The sequence below is a fragment of the Balaenoptera musculus genome, chromosome 5, assembly GCF_009873245.2.
Source record: "Balaenoptera musculus isolate JJ_BM4_2016_0621 chromosome 5, mBalMus1.pri.v3, whole genome shotgun sequence".
Taxonomy (NCBI): Eukaryota; Metazoa; Chordata; class Mammalia; order Artiodactyla; family Balaenopteridae; genus Balaenoptera; species Balaenoptera musculus.
In genome coordinates this window covers 116,523,209-116,547,878 of record NC_045789.1, presented here as the reverse complement: position 1 = coordinate 116,547,878, position 24,670 = coordinate 116,523,209, and the positions used below count along the sequence as shown (strand labels likewise).

Here is a 24,670-nt window from a genome sequence, read left to right as displayed (position 1 = left end):
TTGTAAAAGTACCCTCTATTAACAATAATGTTTTATATTAGTTGGCTTCAGGATAGAATATTTTTTAAACCAAATTAAGCCAAATTAACCAAATTAACAAACTGGAAAATATTATGCATGAATGTTGTACAAAAAAATTCTTAAATGACCAGTGCAGAGACTAATATTAGCTGTTCACTCTAGGAGTTGCTTCACATGGCATTTTGCAAAATATCCAAGGAAAACAAGGCAACGTTCGTTCTATAATATGCCACAATTTTTATTGCAACGTGGCCATTTTTGCGAGGGTGGGGAGTTTGTTTTCGAGATCAGTGTTCCATTCAAGGCTCTTTTATACAGAAATTGCCATCATGACATATTCAAAATATCTTCAGTGTTGCAAGACTTACATGGTAAACATAAAACTCCTACACTTATTCAGCAGTGTACACTCAATGGAAAACGAAAAGGCCTCGACAACAGCTATTTTAAGAAGATACAAAGGTAACAGGAATGAACACAGGGGCAGTAGGATAAATTGATGACACAGTTAACACAACTGGAATTCCTTTTGGGTTGGGGGATTAAACTCATTACAAAAAAAGTGCTTTCCATGCATAGTGTTATATCCGTGCTGCCATGTCACCAAAAGTAGGCTTGCCAAGGCAAGTGAGGTGTACGAATGCTCCAGCCTCACAAAACTGCAATCAAGTGCAACTATAAATAATATTGAATAAAGTTTACCATCTCACCAGTGAATAATACTTTCAAGGCATTCAATTAGCCTAACCCTTTGCAGTATTCTAAGCTATTCACATTGACAATCAACTTCATTGTAGTGCTTGCTACAAGGGAGACATATAACTAGTTGTTTGGGCTAAAATATAACGGGAAGGCATTCCTTGGGTTCTACATAAAAGTAACAGTTTAATGACAATCTCTGATAGGCTGCTTATATGAATGATATTGCCTTCATTCATTGTGTTGTTAGGACCCAGTGGGAAGAGAAAGGAAAAGAAAAACCCCAAAACCTAATACTATTCCAGTTGACTGAGCTGGAGAAACGGAAGCTCCTCAAGATCCAGATGGCACTTGACTTTGATTTTACAGGGTTTTCCTTCAAGTGAAACTACTACGTTGCCTCTCAATTTCTCTCCAAGTGTCAAACGGTCCTTTATTATCATCTAAGCCATTTACTTGCCACTCATGTTATTACTTCTAATTTCTTTTTAGTGGCATCTATAGAGCTAGCGTAAATCATCTTTTTAAAGGTGCACTTTCAGAAGCCCAGAATGTAAATACTAGGTCTTCTTTCTTAGACTCTTTTGTTTTCTATGTGGCATCTTATTATCAGCAATCATTCATAGGTAGCAACTTCACAAAAGGTGTGTAGGGGTCCTCTACAATATCACCAGTGTCACCCACCAAGATCTGATTTGCCTCCTCTACAATTATTTGTCTTCTGCCATCGCTTAAACAGAAGAGAACAGCTTTCTTTCTTTTTTTTGCTGTCTTGTGTAGACATTACCTTACTTTCCTATCATTAAAAACGTTGATGACTTCATCATTCACTGTAACTCCAGAAGCCAGTTTCAGAGCGCGCACGTGGAATAAGATAAGGAAGCAGAGGGCGAAGGCGGCGTGCCGGCCATGGGGGGAGCTCCGAGGTCCCTTTCGCGCCCCTGGCCACGCCCGGACACCAGACGCCCAGCCGGTGCCCAGGCCCTCCCTGCCCCGCGGGAGGGCCGCCGGGCAGGTAGGGGGAGAGCAGAGGGGCCGCAGCGCCCACCTTGGAGGCCACGTTCCGGTTAAAATGGCCGTCTCCGGCCCGGGGCCGTCTTCCCACGTCGGGGTCCCGCAGGCTGCGCGCCTGCCTTACCGCAGGGCTGTCGGCTGAGGCTGCAGCGGCGGCTCGGGCTCCCCGTCGGTGGCGCCGCGGGGAGAAGGAGGGGCGGGCGGGCTGCAGCGAGCGCGGGGCACGCCCTCGAAGAATGTTTACAGTGAAGAAAATTAGCGTCATGGACCTCTGGACACTTAAGATAAAAGCGCACGTTTTTAATAAACTCTGGTGTTTATTGATTGATTTGACTGAAAAAACAACTCCAAGAAGGCAGTTATGTCTGTGGCACCCCAGGCTCTTAAATGTATATTGAAAGAACAAATTTTGCTTTTTAAAATATCTTAGAAGCAGTAGCAGCAATACCAAGCATAAAACAATTTAATGCTTAAAATATGCAAGGGTCCAACTCAAACACTTTATTCCTTAAAAATTAGAATGAATATAATCTCTTTTAATAACAACCAAAGAGCTGTTTGTTATTCAAACCAGAATAAATAGATATATTTTCCATGTTTTTATCTATATTCTAACAAAAAAGAAAACTTAAGCTATTTTTTATTCATATTCTTTGTAATATTTAGATTATTAAAATCATCAATGAAGCAGGAAAATATTGTAGTTAGATAGGAGATACCACAACACAAAGTATGGGTTAATATTTCTTCATTTCTAATAGTCCTCAATATTTCAGAAGATGTAGAAAATTAACATTTTCATGCTGTGGTTGATGGTCGTATGTATGCAGTGCACTGTTTCAGAAGAACAATTTTTAATTCTTTCTGTTTATGAAGAATTAGAAAGTTAAACTTGAAAATGTATGTAATAGGCTCGTTGGGTCTTATAAATGTTTATATGGTTAATGGCACTATTCTTGCACAATTTGGAAATGTATCTTATTGTCATGCATTCAGATAAATATGGGATTCTCTGAACATCAACTATAAAACTATTTAGGATATTCAACCTTAAGTGGTGAAAAATAAGTAAACTAAAGTCAATTTATTTTTTAAATATAATCTTGTTAAACTCTTGTATACCTAATTTTTCTTTTGATGTTTTATTGATTGTAAGCTTCAATAATTAGAATGTATCTTCTATCAAAAATTTTTTTTTAATTTATATGAAACATGGAGAAAATGAGATAACTAACCACAGAGTAGTTTATTGATTCCTAGACATTCTTGTTTCAACTATATCTCTCATTCCCCTGCCTCCAGAAGTCTTAGAAAGTGAATTTGCTTTTTGGACGACAAGATGTTCCAGGTGTTTCTTGTGTTTTCCTACCCCGTCCTGAATTTAACCATTTCTCCAAGAATCCCTAAGACATTTTAATGTTTAAATACATTCACATACCATCATCTAGGTGCTGGTGAACATCTTCATTGCTACTAGGTCATTGTTCCTAGGCCCTTTAGGTGGACAGGTGAAAGTTTTAAGATTAAAAAAACATGAATTCTAACTGGTATTTCCAAAATAAATTTAGAAACACGGAATTTTTATTTATTCCTTTTCATTTAAAAATTTCTACTACTTTGTTCTAATGTTGAAAATATTGGTTCCCAATAACATCAGCAAAATGTTTTTATACTTTACATATAATTTTTGAATACCAATATTGTTAATAAGAATAGACTCACTCAATCAGTATTTTATAATTTAGATTATATATTAGAATATTCTAATATAGTACATACATGAGTATATTTATGTATATATGTATAAATATTTTATCTTTATATACATCCAATTATGATTGTAGAGTCAAATTACTGTAACTTCAAATCACTTGAAATGTGCATTGCTGATTAGTATTTTTGCATTAAAAAATTGCTAATTTTTATACTTAATTTTATTATCATGTTAAACTACTTATAAGTTCTATAGTAAAAACTTACAAGAGTTGCCTCATGGAAGTTTTATTATTCTTATGTCCTCTCTATTCTGCTTCTTCCCTCATTGCACAGAGCGATATTCTATTGTTTTTACTATTTCGTTTCATTTTTATAAACTGTAAATCATTGCGTTTCTACATTGTATTCCTTCTTCATTAGGTACACTGAAATATACATAGATGCTGATTTACACATTAATCTTAGCTAAATACATCCTAGAACTAACTTTATAGAAATAAAGAGAAATATTTTCTATTGCTCTATACAGCTATTATGTAATAATAATGCAACCTCTAAAAAGGGTCTTTTTTTAAATTGTAGTGTAATTGACTTATAATGTTATATTAGTTTCATGTGTACGACATAATAATTTGATACTTGTATACATTGTGAAGTGATCAACACAATAACTCTGGTTAATATATCTGTCACCATACATGGTTCAAAAAAAATTGTTTCTTCTTGTCATGAGAACTTTTAAGATTGATTCTCTTAGCAATTTTCATATATGCAAGAGTGTTATTAATTATAGTCCCCATGCTGTACATTACATCTCCATAACTTATTTATTTTATAACTGGAAGTCTGTACCTTTTGATCCCATTCAACCATTTTGCCCATATCCCACCCCCCCACCCTCCACCACTGGCAACCACCAACCTGTTCTCTGTATCTGAGTGTAGTTATTTAGGTTTTTATTAACTCTTTTTTTGTTTGTTTCTCATTTAAGTGAGATCATACATAAAGTATTTTTCTTTCTCTGTCTGATTTATTTCATTTAACATCATGCCCTCAAAGTCCATCTGTGATATCAATATAGTTATATTTCCTTCTTTTTTATGGCTGAATAATATTCCATTGTATATGTGTGTGTATGTAAACACACACACCACATCTTTGTCCATTCATCCATCTATGGACACTTAGATTGTTTCCACATCTTGACTATTGTAACTAATGCTGCAATGAACATGGGGTTCATATACCTTTTTGAGTTAGTGTTATTGTTTTCTTTGAATAAATACCCAGGGGATTGCTGTATCATATAGTAGTTCTATTTTTAATTTTTTAAGGAACCACCATTTTTTTTTCATAGTGGCTACACCACTATGAACTTGATGGCAAGTTTGCATTGCCATCAACCATGCACAAGGGTTCCCTTTTCTCCATATCCTCACCAACACTCGTTACTTCTAGTCTTTTTGATAATAGCCATTTTAACATGTGTGAGGTGATATATCATTCTGGTTTTGATTTGCATTTCCCTGATGTTTAGCAAAGTTGAGCATGTTTTCTTTGAAAAAAAATGTTCAGATCCTCTGCCCAGTTTTAATTGGATTTTTTTTAATTGGGTTTTTTGCTGTTGAGTTATATGAGTTCTATATATATTTTGGATGTTAACCCCTTATCACATATGATTTCCAACTAGTTTTTCCCATTCAGTAGATTACCTTTTCATTTTGTTGATGATTCCTTTGCTGTGCAGAAGGTTTTTAGTTTGATGTAGTCCCACTCCTTTATTTTTGCTTTTGGTGTGAGATTCAAAAAATCATTGCCAAGACCAATGTCAAGAATAATACCACCTAGTTTTCTTGTAGGAGTTTTATGATTTCAGGTCTTACATTCAAGTCTTTATTCCATTTTGAGTTAATTTTTGTGTTTAATGTAAGATGGTCCAGTTTCCTTTTTTTTTTTGGATTTGGCTGTCCAGTTTCTCAAAACCATGTGTTGAAGAGTCTGTCTTTTTCCATCTTATTTATTTTCCCCCCTTGTGCCTTTGTCATAAATTAACTGACCATAGATGTGGGGGTTTATTTCTGGACTCTATTCTGTCCATTAATCTAAGTGTCTGTTTTTATGCCAATACCATACTGTTTCGATTACTGTAGCTTTGTAGTAAAGTCTGAAGTCAGGGAGTATGATACTTCCAGCTTTGTTCTTTCTCAAGGTTGTTTTACCTATTCACAGTCTTTGTGAATTCATACAAATTTCAGAATTGTTTGTTCTATTTCTATAAAAAAATTCCACTGAAATTTTATTATGGATTGCATTAAATCTGTAGATTGCTTGGGTGATGTGAATATTTTAACAATATTAATTATTCCAATCCTTGAGCATAGGGTGTCTTTTCATTTATTTGTGTCTTCTGTTTCTTTCATGAATGTCTTACAATAATCTGTGTACAAGTCTTTCACCTCCTTGGTTAAATTTATTCCTAGGTATTTTATTCTTTTTTGATGTAGTTATAAATGGGATTGTTTTCTTAATTTCTCTTTCTGATAGTTCATTTATTAGTGTATAGAAATGCAACAGATTTCTATACATTGATTTTGTATCCTGCAACTTGACTGACTTTATTATTTCTGACAGTTTGTGGTGGAGTCTCCAGGGTTTTCTATATATAATATCATGTCATCGGAAAATACTCTTCCTTTGCAACTGGGATGCCTTTTATTTCTTTTTGTTGCCTATTTGCTCTGGTTAGGACTTCAATAATATTTTGAATAAAAGTGGTGAGAGTGGGTGTCCTTGTCTTGTTCCTAATTTTGAGGAAAAGTTTTTAGCTTTTCTCCATTTAGTGTGATGATAGCTGTGGGCTTGTCATATATGGCCTTTATTATGTAGAGGTATGTAAGCTGGATATCCACTTTGTTGAGTGTTATTTTATCATAAATAGATACTGAATTTGTCTGTTTTTTCGGCATCTATTGAGATAATTTTTATTCTTCATTTTCTTAATGTGGGATATCACATTGATAGATTTGCAGATGTTGAACTAACCTTGCATCCTTGGAATAAATCTCACTTGATGATGTATGATACTTTTACTATATTGTTGAATTCAGTTTGCAAATATTTTGTTGAGGATTTTTGCATGTATGTTCTTCAGGGATACTGGCTTTTAATTATCACCAACCTGATAAGCTTAGTTTCTTGTTGTGATTGGTTTATTGAGAAAGTGGAATAGAAGTTGGGGAGCTAAAAAAAAAAAAAAGAAGTTGGGGAGCTAACAAGTAGACTGCTAGGAATAGAAATCAGTGATTCTGAGGTAATAGTCTTCCTTTTTTTTTTTTTTTAAATTAATTAATTAATTTATTTATTTTTGGCTGTGTTGGGTCTTCGTTTCTGTGCCAGGGCTTTCTCTAGTTGCGGCGAGTGGGGGCTACTCTTCATCGCGGTGCGCGAACCTCTCACTATCGCGGCCTCTCTTGTTGCGGAGCACAGGCTCCAGATGCGCAGGCTCAGTAATTGTGGCTCACGGGCCCAGTTGCTCCGCGGCATGTGGGATCCTCCCAGACCAGGGCTTGAACCCGTGTCCCCTGTATTGGCAGGCGGACTCTCAACCACTGCACCGCCAGGGAAGCCCCTAGTCTTCCTTTTTAAATTAATTATTGTGGAACAGTTTAATGCCTTCTGGATATAATGATGTGATTTTTATAGCTCCCCTTAACTATGAATAAAGTGTATTATCATTGATTAAAAACAACTCTCATTGCCATTAATTCCAAGTATGTTTGATTAGTTATAATTCATTGAATTTCTATGCATGTCTGTTTGAGTTTTAGTTTTGGATATAAATAGAGAATAACCCTTGATGTCTTTAGGCACATGGGTGAAAATAACTCATTTTTTTCAATTCAGATGAGAAGTCCAACACTATTATTACTTATTATTGTACTACAAGTAACAGCATTCTTACTTACATAAGTATACTTATTTATTTCTTAGTGAATGGTGTGGCAGTCACTGCATGTACACTCTGATCTTCATCACAATCACACTGAGACAAAATTGAAATCAACAGCAGTGCTTCCCTCTTTCAAGAAATCTTAGTTGTCTCTGAAAGGACGATTAAGAAACATGAAAAGAATGTAGAAGACAGAATCAGGATGTAGATACAGATTCAGTAAACATATTACAATAAAAAGATAAGTATCTTGAAATTATAAACCAAGCAATAACAACTAAGAATAGAAAAAAATGAAGAGGCAAGGAAAAAAACCATATAATAACATTAAAATTAACTATTTTTCAATGATATTGAAGTATACTGTGAGCAAACATAAAAGGAAATTTAATTCATGCTCAAGATTTGCTTTTTATCACAAACTGATTGCTTTAAAAAAATAAAACATCACCAAGCCATTAATGTATTGCTTCATTTGATTTCAGATATTTCAATGAAAAAGTAATCCTATGACTGTATTTTAAGATCTTAGTTTTGCTAAGGCTTTCAGTTCTTTACTATATCTTGTTGCTAATCAAGAGAATTAAATTACACCTTCATGTCATAGCACTCTAAATCTACATTCAAAAAGGTCTAACTGATTCTGACTATAACATTCAAGTTAATTAGAGTTTGTTTAGTAGTTGCAAAATGTTGGGCAGTTAACCAAACTAGAAAAGACAAGGGTACTTCGAGCTGAGCAGAAATGTAATTTATCCTGACTGATTCTATTACCTATTAAGGATATATTATTCAAACTAGCACCCGAAGTAATCAAATGCAAGGTTATAAACTAATGAAGTATATACTCTGATTTGAGAAAGGGACAAATAATTTTATGTCTAGAAATTATGCCGGACAGCAGGACAACAAATTTATAATGTTCAAAGAGAGAAGGGGCAAGGGTGAGAAAGAGAGGCTGTGTCTGACTGTTACAGTAGTGAAAAAGACTCCAGGACTGTTTTTACTATGGCAATAATTTATATTATTGGTTAGTTTCTGGCTACCTGGTCATCTAATAAAATAAATACATGTAGGTATTATTCCTTGTTTCTACCATCATATCAAATAATTTTATCATTTTTATATTATTGTTATATGGAACATGGATATGAATATATTGTTGATACTTTTGCAATGTTTATTTCATATAACATGTTCAAATACATAACAGAAAAATAAGCTAGTTTGTTGAAAAAGTTTTATGTCACATATTGGTCACTTTTCAAAAGTCCAGTGCAATCAAAACAGGTAATTACTTTCAAGAAACAAAATTAAATCAAGGGTCAAAACCTCCAAAATCTAGCCTCACTGTAATTTAAATGCACAGGATTCTGCTTTTATTTTATTTTTTTCCTTTCACTTATACCTATGCTCAAAAGAATGTGGCCAATATTTTTAACATGCTTAAGTTAATATTTATACTTATATTGTATTTATTTAGTAATAATCTTTATGAAGGAATAAAAGTTTTTTTTAATTGGGTCAAACAAAGATTTGAAATAAAACTACACATGAATGGAGAATGGAAGGAAAATGTTTTCACAAAAATGCAATCCTGAAAGTCTGTAAGACCTCTGTGCAATGTTGGATAATATGTGTATTTTACATAAGACCTAGTGTTCTTATATGTAAAAGGGAAACATTACAAATATTACAGAACATTAAAAATGGGGCTGCATTAGTAGTCCTTGCCTTATATAGTTATTTCAAGGAGCAAATGAAATCACATAAATCCTTAAGCATTGTGTCTGACAAATAGTAAACATGTAAAAGGTAATCGGTGCTGCAGTATTACAGAAGAGTGAGGTACTTCTTGAGATGAGATGATTACATTCAGCGGGACTGTGCCAAGTGAAAAGTGGTAGCATATTCAATTCCTTCTCTTTAATCTTTGTAGAAAATTATTGTCCTTTTAAATTTCATATATATCCTCTTTTTTCTTAGGGTTTCAAAGAATTGATAGTGGTCACAAAAGAAGCATTAGAGATTGAGTTATGTTTTTCATATATTATAATCGTAAAACTAATTTCTGGAAGTTAACTTTAGGAAATAATTTTATCAGAAATTCTTAGTTGGATACAGCTTAGATAAAACTCAGAGAATCAGTTGGGCGAAATTTGCTTCTAGAGAATACAGCAAGCATAGTTACCTCTTGTTCCCCTTCCTTTTTCTTTTTTTAATTTTTTTTTTTTTTTAATTTTTGTTGGAGTACACTTGATTTACAATGTTGTGTTAGTTTCAGGTGTATAGCAGAGTGAATCAGTTATACATATACATATATCCACTCTTTTTTTTTTTTTTTAGATTCTTTTCCCATATAGGCCATTACAGAGTATTGAGTAGAGTTCCCTGTGCTATACAGCAGGTTCATATTAGTTATCTATTTTATTTATAGAGATGTGTATATGTCAGTCCCAATCTCCTAATTTATTCCTACCCCCTCCCCTTATCTCCTGGTAACAATAAGTTTGTTTTCTACATCTGTGACTGTACTTGTGTTTTGTAAGTTAAGTTCATTTGTACCCTTTTTTTTTTTTTTCAGATTCCACATATAAGCGATATCATATGGTTCCCTTGTTGTGGAGGGAAGGGATAGTTAGGGAGTTTGGGATTGACATGTACACACTGCTTTATTTATTTATTTGGCTGCGATGGGTCTTAGTTGCTGCACATGAGCTTTCTCTAGTTGTGGCGATCAGGGGCTACTCTTCATTGCGGTGCATGACCTTCTCATTGCTGTGGCTTCTCTTATCGCAGAGCATGGGCTCTAAGTGTGTGGCCTTCGATAGTCGCAGCATGCAGGCTCAGTAGTTGCAGTGCGTGGGCTCAGTAGTTGTGACTTGCAGGCTCTAGAGCACAGGCTAAGTAGTTGTGGCACACAGGCTAAGTTGCTCTGTGGCATGTGGGATCTTCCCAGACCGGGGATCAAACCCATGTCCCTGCATTGGCAGGCGGATTCTTAGCCACTGTGCCACCAGGGAAGTCCCTAATATTTGCCTTTCTGTGTCTGACTTACTTCACTCAGTATGACAATCTCTAGGTCCATCCATGTCACTGCAAACGGCATCATTTTGGTTTTTTTAACGGCCGAGTAATCTATTGTTTATATATAGCACATCTTCTTTTTCCACTCCTCTGCTGATGGACATTTAGGTTGTTTCCTTGTCCTGGCTATTGTAAATAGTGCTGCGATGAACATCGGGGTGCATGTGTCTTTTGAATTATGGTTTTCTCTGGGTGTATGCTCAGGAGTGGTATTGCTGGGTCATATGATAATTCAATTTTTAGTTTTTTAAGGAACCTCCATACTGTCCTCCATAGTGGCTGTACCAGTTTACATTCCCACCAACAGTGTAAGAGGGTTCCCTTTTCTCCACACCCTCTCCAGCATTTGTTGTTTGTAGATTTTTTGATGATGGCCATTCTGACCGGTGTGAGGTGATACCTCATGGTAGTTTTGATTTGTAATTCTCTAATGATTAGTGATGTTGAGCATTCTTTCATGTGTTTGTTGGCAATCTGTATATCTTCTTTGGAGAAATGCCTATTTAGGTCTTCCACCCATTTTTGGATTAGGTTGTTTGTTTTATTGATATTGAGCTGCTTGTATATTTTGGATATTAATCCCTTGTTGGTTGCTTCGTTTGCAAATATTTTCGCCCTTTCTGAGTGTTGTCTTCTCATGTTGTTTATGGTTTCCTTTGCTGTGCAAAAGCTTTTCAAATTAATTAGATCACATTTGTTTGTTTTTGTTTTTATTTTCATTACTCTAGGAGGTGGATCAAAAAGGATCTTGCTGTGATTTATGTCATAGAGTGTTCTGCCTATGTTTTCCTCTAAGAGTTTGATAGTGTCCAGCCTTACATTTAGGTGTTTAATCCATTTTGAGTTTATTTTTGTGTATGGTGTTAGGGAGTGTCCTAATTTCATTCTTTTACATGTATCTGTACAGTTTTCCCAGCACCACCTATTGACGAGGCTGTCTTTTCTCCATTGTATATTCTTGCATCCTTTGTCGTAGATTAGGTGGCAGTAGGTTTGTGGGTTTATCTCTGGGCTTTCTATCCTGTTCCATTGATCTATATTTCTGCTTTTGTGACAGTACCATACTGTTTTGATGACTGTAGCTTTGTAGTATAGTCTGAAGTCAGGGAGCTTAATTCCTCCAGCTCCATTTTTCTTTTGCAAGATTCCTTTGGCTATTTGGGGTCTTTTGTGTTTCCACATAAATTGTAAAATTTTTTTGTTCTAATTCTGTGAAAAATGCCATTGGTAATTTGATAGGGATTGCATTGTATCTGTAGATTGCTTTGGGTAGTATAGTCATTTTGACAATATTGATTCTTCCAATCCAAGAACGTGGTGTATCTCTCCATCTGTTTGTGTTGTCTTTGATTTCTTTCATCAGTATCTTATAGTTTTCTGCATACAGGTCTTTTGCCTCCTTAGGTAGGTGTATTCCTAGGTATTTTACTCTTTTTGTTGCAATGGTAAATAGGATTGTTTCCTTAATCTCTCTTTCTGATCTTTTGTTGTTAGTGTATAGAAATGCAAGTGATTTCCGTGTATTAATTTTGTATCCCACCACCTTACCAAATTCATTGATGAGCTCTAGTAGTTTTCCAGTAGTATCCTTAGGATTTTCTATGTATAGTATCATCTCATCTACAAACAGTGACATTTTTACTTCTTCTTTTCCAATTTGGATCCCTTTTATTTCTTTTTCTTTGATTGCCGTGGCTAGGACTTCCAAAACTATGTTGAATAGTAGTGGCAAGAATAAATTTCATTGTCTTGTTCCTGATCTTAGAGGAAATGCTTTCAGGTTTTCACCATTGACAGTGATGTGTGCTGTGGGTTTGTTGTATATGGCCTTTATTATGTTGAGGTAGGTTCCCTCTATGCTCACTTTCTGGAGAGTTTTTATGATAAAGCGTTGTTGAATTTTGTCAAAAGCTTTTTCTGCATCTACTGAGATGATTGTATGGTTCTTATTCTTCAATTTGTTAATATGGTGTATCACATTGCTTGATTTACATATATTGAAGAATCCTTGCATCCCTGGGGTAAATTCCACTTGATCATGCTGTATAATCCTTTTAATGTGTTGTTGGATTCTGTTTGCTAGTATTTTGTTGAGGATTTTTGTAACTATGTTCATCAGTGATGTTGGCCTGTAAGTTTTGTTTGTGTGTGTGTGTGTGTGTGTGATATCTTTGTCTGGTTTAGGTAATCAGGGTGACTAAGTTTTGTTTGTGTGTGTGTGTGTGTGTGTGATATCTTTGTCTGGTTTAGGTAATCAGGGTGACTGGGGCCTCGAAGAATGATCTTTGGAGTGTTCCTTCCTCAGCAATTTTTTGGAAGAGTTTGTGAAGGATAGGTGTTAGCCCTTCTCTAAATGTTTTTTAGAATTTGTCTGTGAAGCCATCTGGTCCTGGATTTTTGTTTGTTGGAAGATTTTTAATCCCAGTTTCCATTTCATAACTTGTGATTGGTCTGTTCATATTTTCTATTTCTTCCTGGTTCAGTCTTCGAATGTTGTACCTTTCTAAGAATTTGTCCTTTTTTTCTAGGTGGTCCATTTTATTGACATATTGTTGCTTGTAGTAGTTTCTTATGATCATTTGTATTTCTGTGGTATCCATTGTAACTTCTCCTTTTTCATTTCTAACCTTATTGATTTGAGTCCTCTCCCATTTTTTTCTTGATGAATCTGGCTAAAGGTTTATTAATTTTGCTTATGTTCTCAAAGAACCAGCTTTTAGTTTCATTGATCTTTGCTATTGTTTTATTAATCTTTATTTATTTCTGCTCTGATCTTTATGATTTCTTTCCTTCTACTAACTTTGGGTTTTGTTTGTTCTTCTTTCTCTAGTTGCTTTAGGTGTAAGGTTAGGTTATTTATTTGAGATTTTACTTGTTTCTTGAGGTAAGATTGTATTGCTATAAATTTTCCTCTTAGAACTGCCTTTGCTGCATCCCATAAATTTCCCTCTTAGAACTGCTTTTGCTGCATCCCATCCCATCCCTTTTGTTTTGGGTCATTGTGTTTTCATTGTCATCTATTTGGAGGTGTTTTTTGATCTCCTCTTTGATTTCTTCAGTGATCCATTGTTTATTTAGTAATATATTGTTTAGTAACATATTGTTTACCATTTTTTCCTGTGATTGATTTCTAATCTCATAACGTTGTGGTCAGAAAAGATGCTCGATATGATTTCAAAATTCTTAAATTTACTGAGGCATGATTTGTGACCCAAGATATGATCTACCCTGGAGAATTTTCCATGTGCACTTGAGAAGAAAGTGTATTCTGCTGCTTTTCAATGGAATGTCCTATGAATATCGATTAAGTCTATCTGATTTAGTGTGTCATTTAAGGCTTGTGTTTCCTTATTAATTTTCTGTCTTGATGATCTGTCCATTGGTGTAAGTGGGGTGTTAAATTCCCCCACTATCATTGGGTTACTGTCGATTTCCCCTTTTATGTCTGTTAGAATTTGCCTTATATCTTCAGGTGCTCCTATGTTTTGGGTGCATAAATATTTACAATTGTTATATCTTCTTCTTGGATTGATCCCTTGATCATTATGTAGTGTCCTTCCTTGTCTCTTGTAACAGTATTTTAAAGTCTATTTTGTCTGATATGAGTATTGCAACTCCAGCTTTCTTTTGATTTTCATTTGCATGGAATACCTTTTTCCATCCCCTCAGTTCAGTCTGTGTGTGTCTCTAGGTCTGAAATGGGTCTCTTTCAGACAGCATATATATGGGTCTTGTTTTTGTGTCCACTCAGCCAGTCTGTGTCTTTTGGTTGGAGCATTTAATCCATATCCATTTAAGGTAATTATTGATATGTATCTTCCTATTGCCATTTTCTTAATTGTTTTCAGTTTGTGTTAGTAGGGTTTTTTTTTTTCCTTTCCTCTTTTTTTCTTTTCCCTTGTGTTTCTTGCCTAGAGAAGTTCCTTTAGCATTTGTTGTAAAGCTGGTTTGGTGGTGCTGAATTCTCTTAGTTTTTGCTTGTTTGTAAAGCTATTGATTTCTCTGTCATATCTGAATGAGATCCTTGCTGGGTAGAATAATCTTGGTTTTAAGATTTTCCCTTTCATATCCTGCCACTTCCTTCTGGCCTGCAGAGTTTCTTGTGAGATATTGGCTGATAGCCTTACAGGGATTCCCTTGTATACTATTTGTTGCTTTTCTCTTTCTGCTTTTAATGTTTTTTTCCTTGTATTTAATTTTTGTTAGTTTGATTAATATGTGTCTTGACCTGTTCCTCCTTAGCTTGATCCTGTATGGGACTCTGTGCTTCCTGGACTTGGGTGACTCTTTCCTTTCCCATGTTAGGGAAGTTTTTGACTGTGATCTCTTCAAATATTTTCTCAAGCCTTTTTCTTTTTCTTCCTTTTCAGGGACCCCTATAATTTGAATGTTGGTCCATTTACTGTTGTCCCACAGGTCTCTGAGACTGCCCTCATTTCTTTTCATTCTTTTTTTTTTTTTTTTTTAATTCTGTTCATGGAAGAGATTTCCACCATTCTGTCTTCCAGGTCACTTATCTGTTCTTCTGCCTCAGTTATTCTACTATTGCTTCCTTCTAGTATATTTTTCATTTCAGTTACTGTCTTGTTCATCTCTGTTTGTTCTATAGTTCTTCTAGGTCTTTGTTGAACTTTTCTTGTATTGTCTCAATCCATGCCTCCATTCTTTTTCCAAGATCTTGGATCATCTTTACTATCACTACTCTGAATTCTTTTTCAGATAGATTGCTTATCTCCTCTTCATTTAGCTGTTTTTATAGGTTTTTATCTTGTTCCTTCCTCTGCAACATATTTCTTTGTCATCTCATTTTGTCAAACTGTGTTTGTGCTCTCCTTTCTGCAGGCTGTAGCATCGTAGTTCTTTCTTCTGGTGTCTGTCCTCTGGTGGGTGAGGTTTGTCCAGAGGCTTGTACCATTAGCCCTTTGATAGGGGGTTTGATTGGTGTTGTGGTGACCAGTGCCTGCCCTAGATATTGAGAGGAGTCTCCCCTTTGCTCTATGGTTGTCACTGTCCTGTTAGGGGTGGGGTCTGCTCCCTTGTTGTTGGAGCAGAGGCCCTCAGCTCTGTTTCTTAGCTGTGTTTCTGATCTGCAGTGCGACGTAGGTGGGATTGGAGAACTCCCACTGGGAGAGAAGCCACTGAGTATTACTCCTCTGGAGCTGTTCACCTGTGAATGTACTCTGTTGTGTCCCCTTTTGCCCATTGTGTGGGCTGACAATGTATACTGTTGTTGGCACTGCTCTCAGTCCTGCCTTAACTGTGGGTATGCCAGCAATTGGCCCTGGTGACTCTCAGGCATCATTTTCACCCAGCCACCAGCACAGATCTACTGAGGTCAGGTTCCAGGACTGCAGTAGTCATGCTCTTGGACCTGCTGTGGGAGCTATGGAGGCAACTCGGGCTCTGGTGTGTCCCAACCCCCACATTGGCACCTACTGACAGATTTCCTAGAGGGGGGAGATATCTGCACCCTCCTGGGACAGCAGAGCAGGTTCTGGCACCCACTGATGGATTTCCTAGTAGCAAGAGGTTTCTGCATGCTTCCAGGACAGCATGGGCAGGTCCTGGGAACTGCTGGTGTAATTCCTAGCGGCAGAAGCTGTCTGTGCCCTTCCAGGTCAGTGGGAGTGGGTCCTGGGGCCCACTGGAGGAATTCCTAGTGGGAAAGCTGTCTGTGCCCTTCTGGGTCAGCAGGGGTGGGGCCTGGTGTCTGCCCACAGGTCTGGAAGAGGCGGCCAGTGCCAGCCTCTGGAGCCCAAGATGGCGGCAGTGACTCACACCCACCCCTGGAGCTCCTGCAGGTGATGTTTTGTTTTCTGGGAGCACTCACAGGGAAAGAAGTTCCTATGGTGGTCCTGCCCCTGTCCTCATGTGCCTTCAAACAATGGTAATTTGCCTCTCTGGTTGGCCCAGGCTTCTTCCTAGTACACACTCAGTTGCCATGGCCCAACCTCTTCAGGCTATTTCTGCACCTAACCCTGGTCCTCTCCCTGGAACTCAGCTTCAGGGTCTGAGCTTCAGCACCTGACCACCACCCTCAGTAACAGAGGAGTATCTCAAGTTGGGGAATGCAGGGTGGCAGTGCTGACCCTCTGGATAGGTGTCTTTTCAGTTTGCTTTCCACGAACTGGTTACTCCTCTCCCCTTTTAGGCTCTGAAACTCCCCCTCCATGCAGTCTAATCTCTCCCATGGTGGGGAGCCTTCCCAAGGTGTGGGAACCTTTACTCCTTCACAGCTCCCTCTCTGGGGTGCAGGCCCCATCCTGATTCCTTCTTTTTCTTTTTCCTTTTGTCCTACCCAGTTATGTGGAGGCTTCCTTGTCTTTTTGGATGTCTGAGGTCTTCTGTTGGCACTCAGTAGCTGTTCTGTGTGAATCGTTCCACTTGTAGATGTATTTTCAGTGTTTCTGTGGAGGGAGGTGAACTCTGCTTCCTACTCCCCTGCCATCTTGATCCTGACCCTTCCCCTTCCCTTTTCTAGTTCCTCTCCTCATTTCCCCCTCTCCATTTCCATATTTTGTCACTGAGGTATTCTAGGGGCATTTTGTTTATACCTCATTTGTATCTCAGTTTCATCCGCCAGGAGATGTGGCTTCAAACCAAGTAAGCTATCCTTTCAAGATTCTTGGGATATTCACTATCTTGCCACATATGTTTGGACCAAATTTCTTCCTGAACATAGTATGAGACTACTAGTACTGATTCCTCTTTTGCTGTTTTTACCTTTTCTAGATTTGCATGGGTTACTCAAAGTATGTATGTCTCCCTTCAGGCTAGAATATGGCAAAATCCATATCTGTAATTTATAGATATATAGCAGCTTAATGGAAAAATAAACAGACTCCTTCCACGTGTTTACAGAAAAATAACTAGCTACCTTGTCAGGCAGATGTATACCCAACAGAGGAAAGTGAACATACATACATATCAAGAGAAAATCTGAAAATTAGAAATATGAAAACAATGGGTGACACAGGCAAGTTACCAACATTACTTGGTGGTCAAAATGTATCTCACATTCAGAGAAAAAAAGAACGTGGATTTGGGGCAACACATCAAACTAACTATTCTTGCTTATTGAGAGATTGGGTACTACATATAGAAACATATCCAACTTTTATAAGCCCCTATATAGAACTTTTAAGTAGAGCAATTAATGTTTCTTTCTCTTATGTTTAATTATGCTTAGAAGCTTGGAAAACCTGGAGCAATTTCAACAAGGAAACTTGCTTACTAGTTGGCTTTTCTCAACTTCTCACAAATTATAGTTACACCAAATCATCAGTACTGATAATTCAATTCAAAAGGAAAATAAGAAAACCGTAGCAGTATATAAGGTACTTTAACATTTCAATAAAATATTTACTATGGAGTAAGAGAAGAATAAAATAGATTTCATATTCTCCTATTTTAAAAAAAGTTTTAATTGAAGTATAGTTGGTATATAATATTGTATAAGTTACAGATGTACAATATACTGAATAACAGTTTTAAAGGTTATATTCCATTTATAGTTATTATAAAATACTGGCTATATTCCCCATGTTGTACAATATATTGTTGTAGCTTATTTTATACATAATATTTTGAGCTCTTAATTGCCTTGCCCTATATTGCCCCCCCCCCCCACTGGCAACCACTAGTTTGTTCTCTACATCTGTGAGTCTGCTTCATTCTTCTTCACTAGTTTGTTGTATTTTTTTAAAATTCCACATGTAAGTGATATCATACATATTAGTCTCTGTCTGACTTACTTCACTTAGCATAATTCCCTCCAAGTCCATCCATGTTGTTGCAAATGGCAAAATTTCATTCTTTTTCATTGCTGAGTAGTATTCCGTTGCATATGTATACCACATCTCCTTTATCCATTCATCTGTTGATGGACACTTAGGTTGCTTTCATATCTTGGCAGTTATAAATAATGCTGCTATGAACACTGGGGTGCATGTGTCTTTTTGAATTAGTGTTTTTGTTTTTTTCTCAGATAAATACCCAGGAGTGGAATTGCTGGGTCATTGGGTAGTTCTATTTTTACTTTTGTGAGAAACCTCCGTACTGTTTTCTACAGTGGCTTCACCAATTTACCTTCCCACCAACAGTGTACAAGGGTTCCTTTTTCTCCACATCCTCACCAATATTTGTTATTTGTGTTATTTTTGATGATAGCCTTTCTGACAGGTGTGAGGTGATAGCGCATTGTGGTTTTGATTTGCATTTCCCTGATGATTTGTGATGTTGAGCACCTTTTCATGTGCCTTTCAGCCATCTGCATGTCTTTGGAAAAATGTCTATTCAGGTCTTCTGCCCATTTTTTAATTGGGTTGTTTCTTTTCTTTTTATGATGTTTAGTTATATGAGCTGCTTATATATGTTAGATATTAACCCCTTATAGGTCATATCATTTGCAAATATTTTCTCCCATTCAGTACGGTGTCCTTTTGTTCTGTGGGTGGTTTCCTTTGCTGTGCAAAAGATTTTATGTTTAATTAGGTCCCATTTCTTTATTTTTACTTCTATATCCTTTCCTTTTGGAGACAGATCCAAAAACATATTGGTACAGATTATGTCAGAGTGTTCTGCCTATGTTTTCCTCTAGGAGTTTTTTGCTTTCCAGTCTTACTTTTAGGTCTTTAATACATTTTGAGTTTATTTTTGTGCATGGTGCTAGAGAATGTTCTAATTTCATTATTTTACATGGAGTGGTCCAGTTTTCCCAACACCACTTATTGAACATACAATGGAGGGAAAACAGTATATTCTTGCCTTCTTTGTCATAGATTTATGGACTGTAAGTTCGTGGGTTTATTTCTAGACTCTTTATTCTGTTCCATTGGTCTATATTTCTGTTTTTGTGCCAGTACCATACTGTCTTGATTACTGTAACTTTGTAGTATAGTCTGAAGTCAGGGAGTCTGATTCCTCCAGCTCCATTCTTCTCTCTTAAGATTGTTTTGGCTATTCAGGGCCTTCTGTGTTTCCATACTGATTTTGAAATTATTTGTACTAGTTCTGTGGAAAATTCCACTGACGTTTTGATAGGGCTTGCATTGAATCTATATATTACCATGGGTGTTATAGTCATTTTAACAATAATAATTACTCCAGAAAGTGATCATAGAACATAACTCAACATAAAAAAAAAGGACATATATGACACACAGCTAACAACATACTCAACACAGCTAACAACATACTCAACAGTGACAAACTGAAGGCATTTCCTCTAAGATCAGGAACAGGAAAAAGATGCCCACTCTTGCCACTTTTATTCAACATAGTATTGGAAGTCCTAGCCACAGCAATTAGACAAGAAAAAGATATAAAAGGAATGTATAAAAGGAATCCAAATTGGAAAGGAAGAAGTAAAATTATCACTGTTTGTAGATGACATGATACTATATGTAGAAAATCCTAAAGATGCCACCAGAAAACTGCTAGACCTCATGAGGGAATTCTGTAAAGTTGCAGGATATAGAATTAATATACAGAAATCTGTCACATTTTGACACACTAACAATGAACTATCAGAAAGAGAAATTAAGGCAATAATTCCATTTACCATTGCATGAAAAAGAATGAAATACCTAGGAATAAACTCACCTAAGGAGGTAAAATACCTATTCTTGGAAAACTATAAGCCACTGATGAAAGAAATTGAAGACAACACAAACAGATGGAAAGATATACTGTGTTCTCCTACTATTTTTAATATAGAATTATTTGCAATAATGGAGGGTCAGTACAAGGATTTTTATCAAAAATCAGTACCTTGAGAAAATATTAAAATGACAGCATAGTTATTTAAGATAGTGGTAACAAAACTGCCACTTTAAAAAATGTAATTTTAAGTACTAGAAAATAAATTTCTTTTGTGAAACATTTTATTTTCTGGGAGAAGTAGATTTTGATTATTACACTTGTATATTGTGGATGCACTTATATAAATTTTCTTTGCCTTTTTTTTTGAATGAATTTCAGTGAGGCCAACAAATAATTGCAAAACAGTACAGAAATTCTATCTTATTAATTAGCATCTTATTTCTTATTCTAGAAAGCATGTCTCTTTTTGCATACATGTTATGAATAAGCATATATTGTCTGATACTTAAATAATCTGGAAACTAATTAAGGGATAGCATATATGAAGTTTCTATTCTACCAATTGAGGTTTTTCTGTTTAGCTAGCTGCACTCTATATTGATTGCAGTGTTTAAAGTACTTATGGGGGTACTTAGCTAGCTAAATAAGAAAACTTCTGTCATATGATAGAAAACAAAATATATTTTCTTATTTTATATATGTAATTTTTAGAGCATGTAGCAGATGTGAATAGAAGAATATACTTAAAAATATATTAAATGAAATTACATTTAATAGTATATGAAAAAGATTTCTTGCATTTAAAAAAGCCTTTTTAAAATCTAATTTCTTTCACAAATGTTTTTCTTTTTTATAGAGCATGTTTTATTAATATTTCTGATGTCCTATACAAAGTTTTCTTTTGTCTTTGTTAGAAAAAAATTGGTGTTAAGATAGTATCATTAATATTTACAAGTTGTGCCTAAGTAATGATTGCAGCATTATTTTTCAGTCAATAAACTTATTTTTAGGAAAATTTTAGGCTTACAGAAATTTTGAGCATATTGTACAGAATTCATGCACACACACAGTTTCCCCATTATTAATAATATCTTGCTTTTGTGTGGTACACTTATTACAATTAATCAACCAATACTGATGCGTTTTCATTAACGAAAGTCTGTAGTTTACATTAAGATTCACTCTGCATTGTATGGCTCAATAGGTTTTGACAATTCATTAGTATGGCATATACCTCTGTATGAATGGTATATGAGTAAATACCACTGTAGTGTCATATGGAATACAGGGATTCCATAAAGTGCCCAGGATTGCTAAAATATATGAGCTAAATTAAGAATAGGAATCTGGATTATATTATTTCCTTCCTTTTACTAATTTTGGGCTTAATTTGTTTTTCTTTTTCTAGTTTCTTGAGGTGTTTGAGATCTTTCTAATTCTTAATATATTAATTTATTGCTATAAACTTTTGTCAGAACTGCTTCTTTTGCATTTCATAAGTTTTTAGTATGTTGTATTTCTATTTTAATTTGTTTTGAGATTTTTTACTTTCCCTTTTGCTTTCTTCTTTGACTCATTAGTTGTTCAAAAGTGTGTGTTTAGTTGCCACATATTTGTAGATTTTCCACCTTGCCTTTTGTCATTGATTTATAGTTTCATACCGTTGTGATCAGAAAAGAAAGTTGGTATGATTTCAGTCTTGTTAAGTTTGCTAAGACGTGTTTTTTGTCCCATTGTATGTTCTATCCTAGAGAATGGTCTGTGTGCACTTGGGAAGGATGTGTATTCTGCTACTGTTGAGTAAAATGTTCAACATAGGTTAAGTCTATTTATTCTAAAGTGTGGGTCAGTTCCATTGTTCCCTTGTTGATTTTCTGTCTGGATGATCTACCCATTGCTGATAGGAGAGTATTGAACCTCCCTACTACTATTGTATTGCTGTCTATTTCTCCCCTTAGATCTGTTAGTATTTGCTTAATATAATTTGGCATTTTGATGTTGGGTGTATACATATATATATTTATAGTTGTATCTTCTTGATGTCTTGCCCCCTTTATCATAATATAATAACCTTCTTTGTTTCTTGTTACTGTTTTTGGCTTGAAGTCTATTTTTTCTGATATAAGCATGGCTAGCTCTGCTTTGTTCTGGCTTCTGCTTGCATGGAATATCTTTTTCCGTCACTTCAATTTGAGCCTGTAAGTGTCTTTAGAGCTAAAATTAGTCTCCTATAGGCAGCATATAGTTGAGTCTTATTTTTTACCTGTCCGCTCTGTGTCTTTAAATTGGTGAATTCAATTCATTTACATTTAAAGTCATTGTTGATATGTAAGGTCTTATGAATGCCATCTTATTATTTGCCTTCTGTTTGTTTTGTATCTTCATTGAATGATTCATGATGCCATGGTGCTGATGTCATTCTCCACATTTGCTATCTTGACCTTCAGCATGGTGGTTGGGATCCAAGAGTGAGCATCCAAAGCTTTTTGTTTGTTTTGGTTGTTTGCTTGCTTTAGACCTCATATGCAGAGTGTCAAGTTTAATGTGCTTCTCAGTTTATGATACACATTTTAAAATCACTGGTCCACGTGAGGCTATTCATTTATTATAATATTATGGTTTTAGATCAAATTGTGACTTTATTTGCCTTTCTCTTATTACTAATGAGTTTGGGTATATTTTAATATAGTTGCTATCTCTTGGATGTAAAATTCCTAGTCATAACCATTGCCCATTTTTAAATTGTCTTTGGATCACGTTTTTTGTTTCTTCACATTTCTTGCATTTTTAAAACATTATGTACTGAACATTGTGGTGATATGTTGTAGGTATTCTTAATTCTGTTAACTTCCTCTAGGCAGATATAATTTTAGTTCAAGCAGTCATTTATATTGTTTGCTGTTCTACTTGAACTTATGCAGTAATGATTTTAGACATTTATTAGGAGGTATTTGTATTATTCTTGTTATATTCATATATTAAATCCACTCATGATGAATATGATAATAAACAACATATGAGAGTATATTGAAGGTAAAAAAGATATCATTTGAGGAATTAAGGAATGCTTAACAGTAGATGCTACTTTTCAGATATTTATCTTCTCTTCAGTTATAATTTTCTTAAAATCATTAGCTCATAACCCTGTATCATTAAACTATATATAATGATTATTGTCACTTTCTCATTACCTTCAATTCTACCATGTTTGGATATCCTCCCATCAAAATATAAACATAATTAAGTATTTCCAATATGAAAATAATCTAACACATATGCCAAAATAAAGTTACAAGAATGACTAATATTTTAACTATTGATGGCCCTCTACTTACCATGGTTTTTTTTTCCACTGCTAAATATCTTGAGACTTGTCTAAATTCTGTCTACCTGTCTATCCTCCATTCTCACACTTCTCAACCCATTAGACTTGGTTCTTTATGCTCTTGCCAGTATCACTAAAGAAGATCATATTCTGATTTCCATATATAGGTTAATATTACTGGAACTATGTAGTACATTTGATACCTATTTTACTATGAACATAAACTGCTCTATAAAATTAATGGGTTTTTTTCCTAGTTTTATTGAGATATAATGGACATACAGCATGTATAAGTTTAAGGTGTACAGCATAATGATTTGACATATATATTGCAAAATGAATACTGCAATAAGTTTATTTAACATCCCTCATCTCATATAGATACGGTAAAGAAAAAAAATTTTTTTTTCTCCCTGGGATGAATACTCTTATGATTTACTCTCTTAAGTTTTATATATATATATCATACAGAAGTGTTAACCATAGTTATGTTGTACATTACACCTCTAGTACTTATTTATTACTGGAAATTTGTAACTGTTGACCACCTTCATCCAATTCCCTCTCTGCCCCCCCCAACCTCTGGTAACCAGAAATCTGATCTCTTTTGCCATTAGTTGTTTTTTTCTTTTTAAGATTCCACATATAATTGAGATTATACAGTATTTGTCTTTGTCTGACTTATTTCACTAAGCATAATGCCCTCAAGGAAGGTCCATCCATGCTGTTGTAAATGGCAAGATTTCCTTCTTTTTATGACTGAATAATATTTGTGTGTGTGTGTGTGTGTAACACCTGCTTTATCCATTCATCCATCCATGGACATTTAGGTTGCCTCCATTTCTTTGCTATTGTAAATAATGCTGCAATGAACATGGGAATGCATATATCTTTTTAAGTTAGTGTTTTCATTTTCTCAGATAAATACCCAGAAGTGGAATTGCTGGATCATATGGTAGTTCTATTTTTAATTTTCTGAGGACCCTTCATACTGGCTGTACCAATTTAGGTTCCCACCAACAGTGTACAGGTGTCCCCTTTGCTCCACAGTCTCACCAACATTTATGTTCTCTTGACTTTTTGATGATAGACATTCTAACAGGTGTGAGATGATATCTCATTGTGGTTTGATTTGCATTTCGCTTATGATTAGTGAAGCTGAACACCTTTTTCAGGTATCTGTTGGCCATTCATATATCTTCCTTGAAAAAAATGTGTATTCAGGTACTTTGCACATTTTTAATTGGTTTTTTTTT

The 24,670-nt window shown here is 35.3% G+C and overlaps 1 pseudogene; it reads right to left on the bottom strand.

Moving 5' to 3' along the window:
- Positions 1–1,016: 1,016 nt before the first annotated feature.
- On the bottom strand, positions 1,017–4,323 carry LOC118895340 (annotated as a pseudogene).
- Between the last annotated feature and the right edge of the window lie 20,347 nt (positions 4,324–24,670).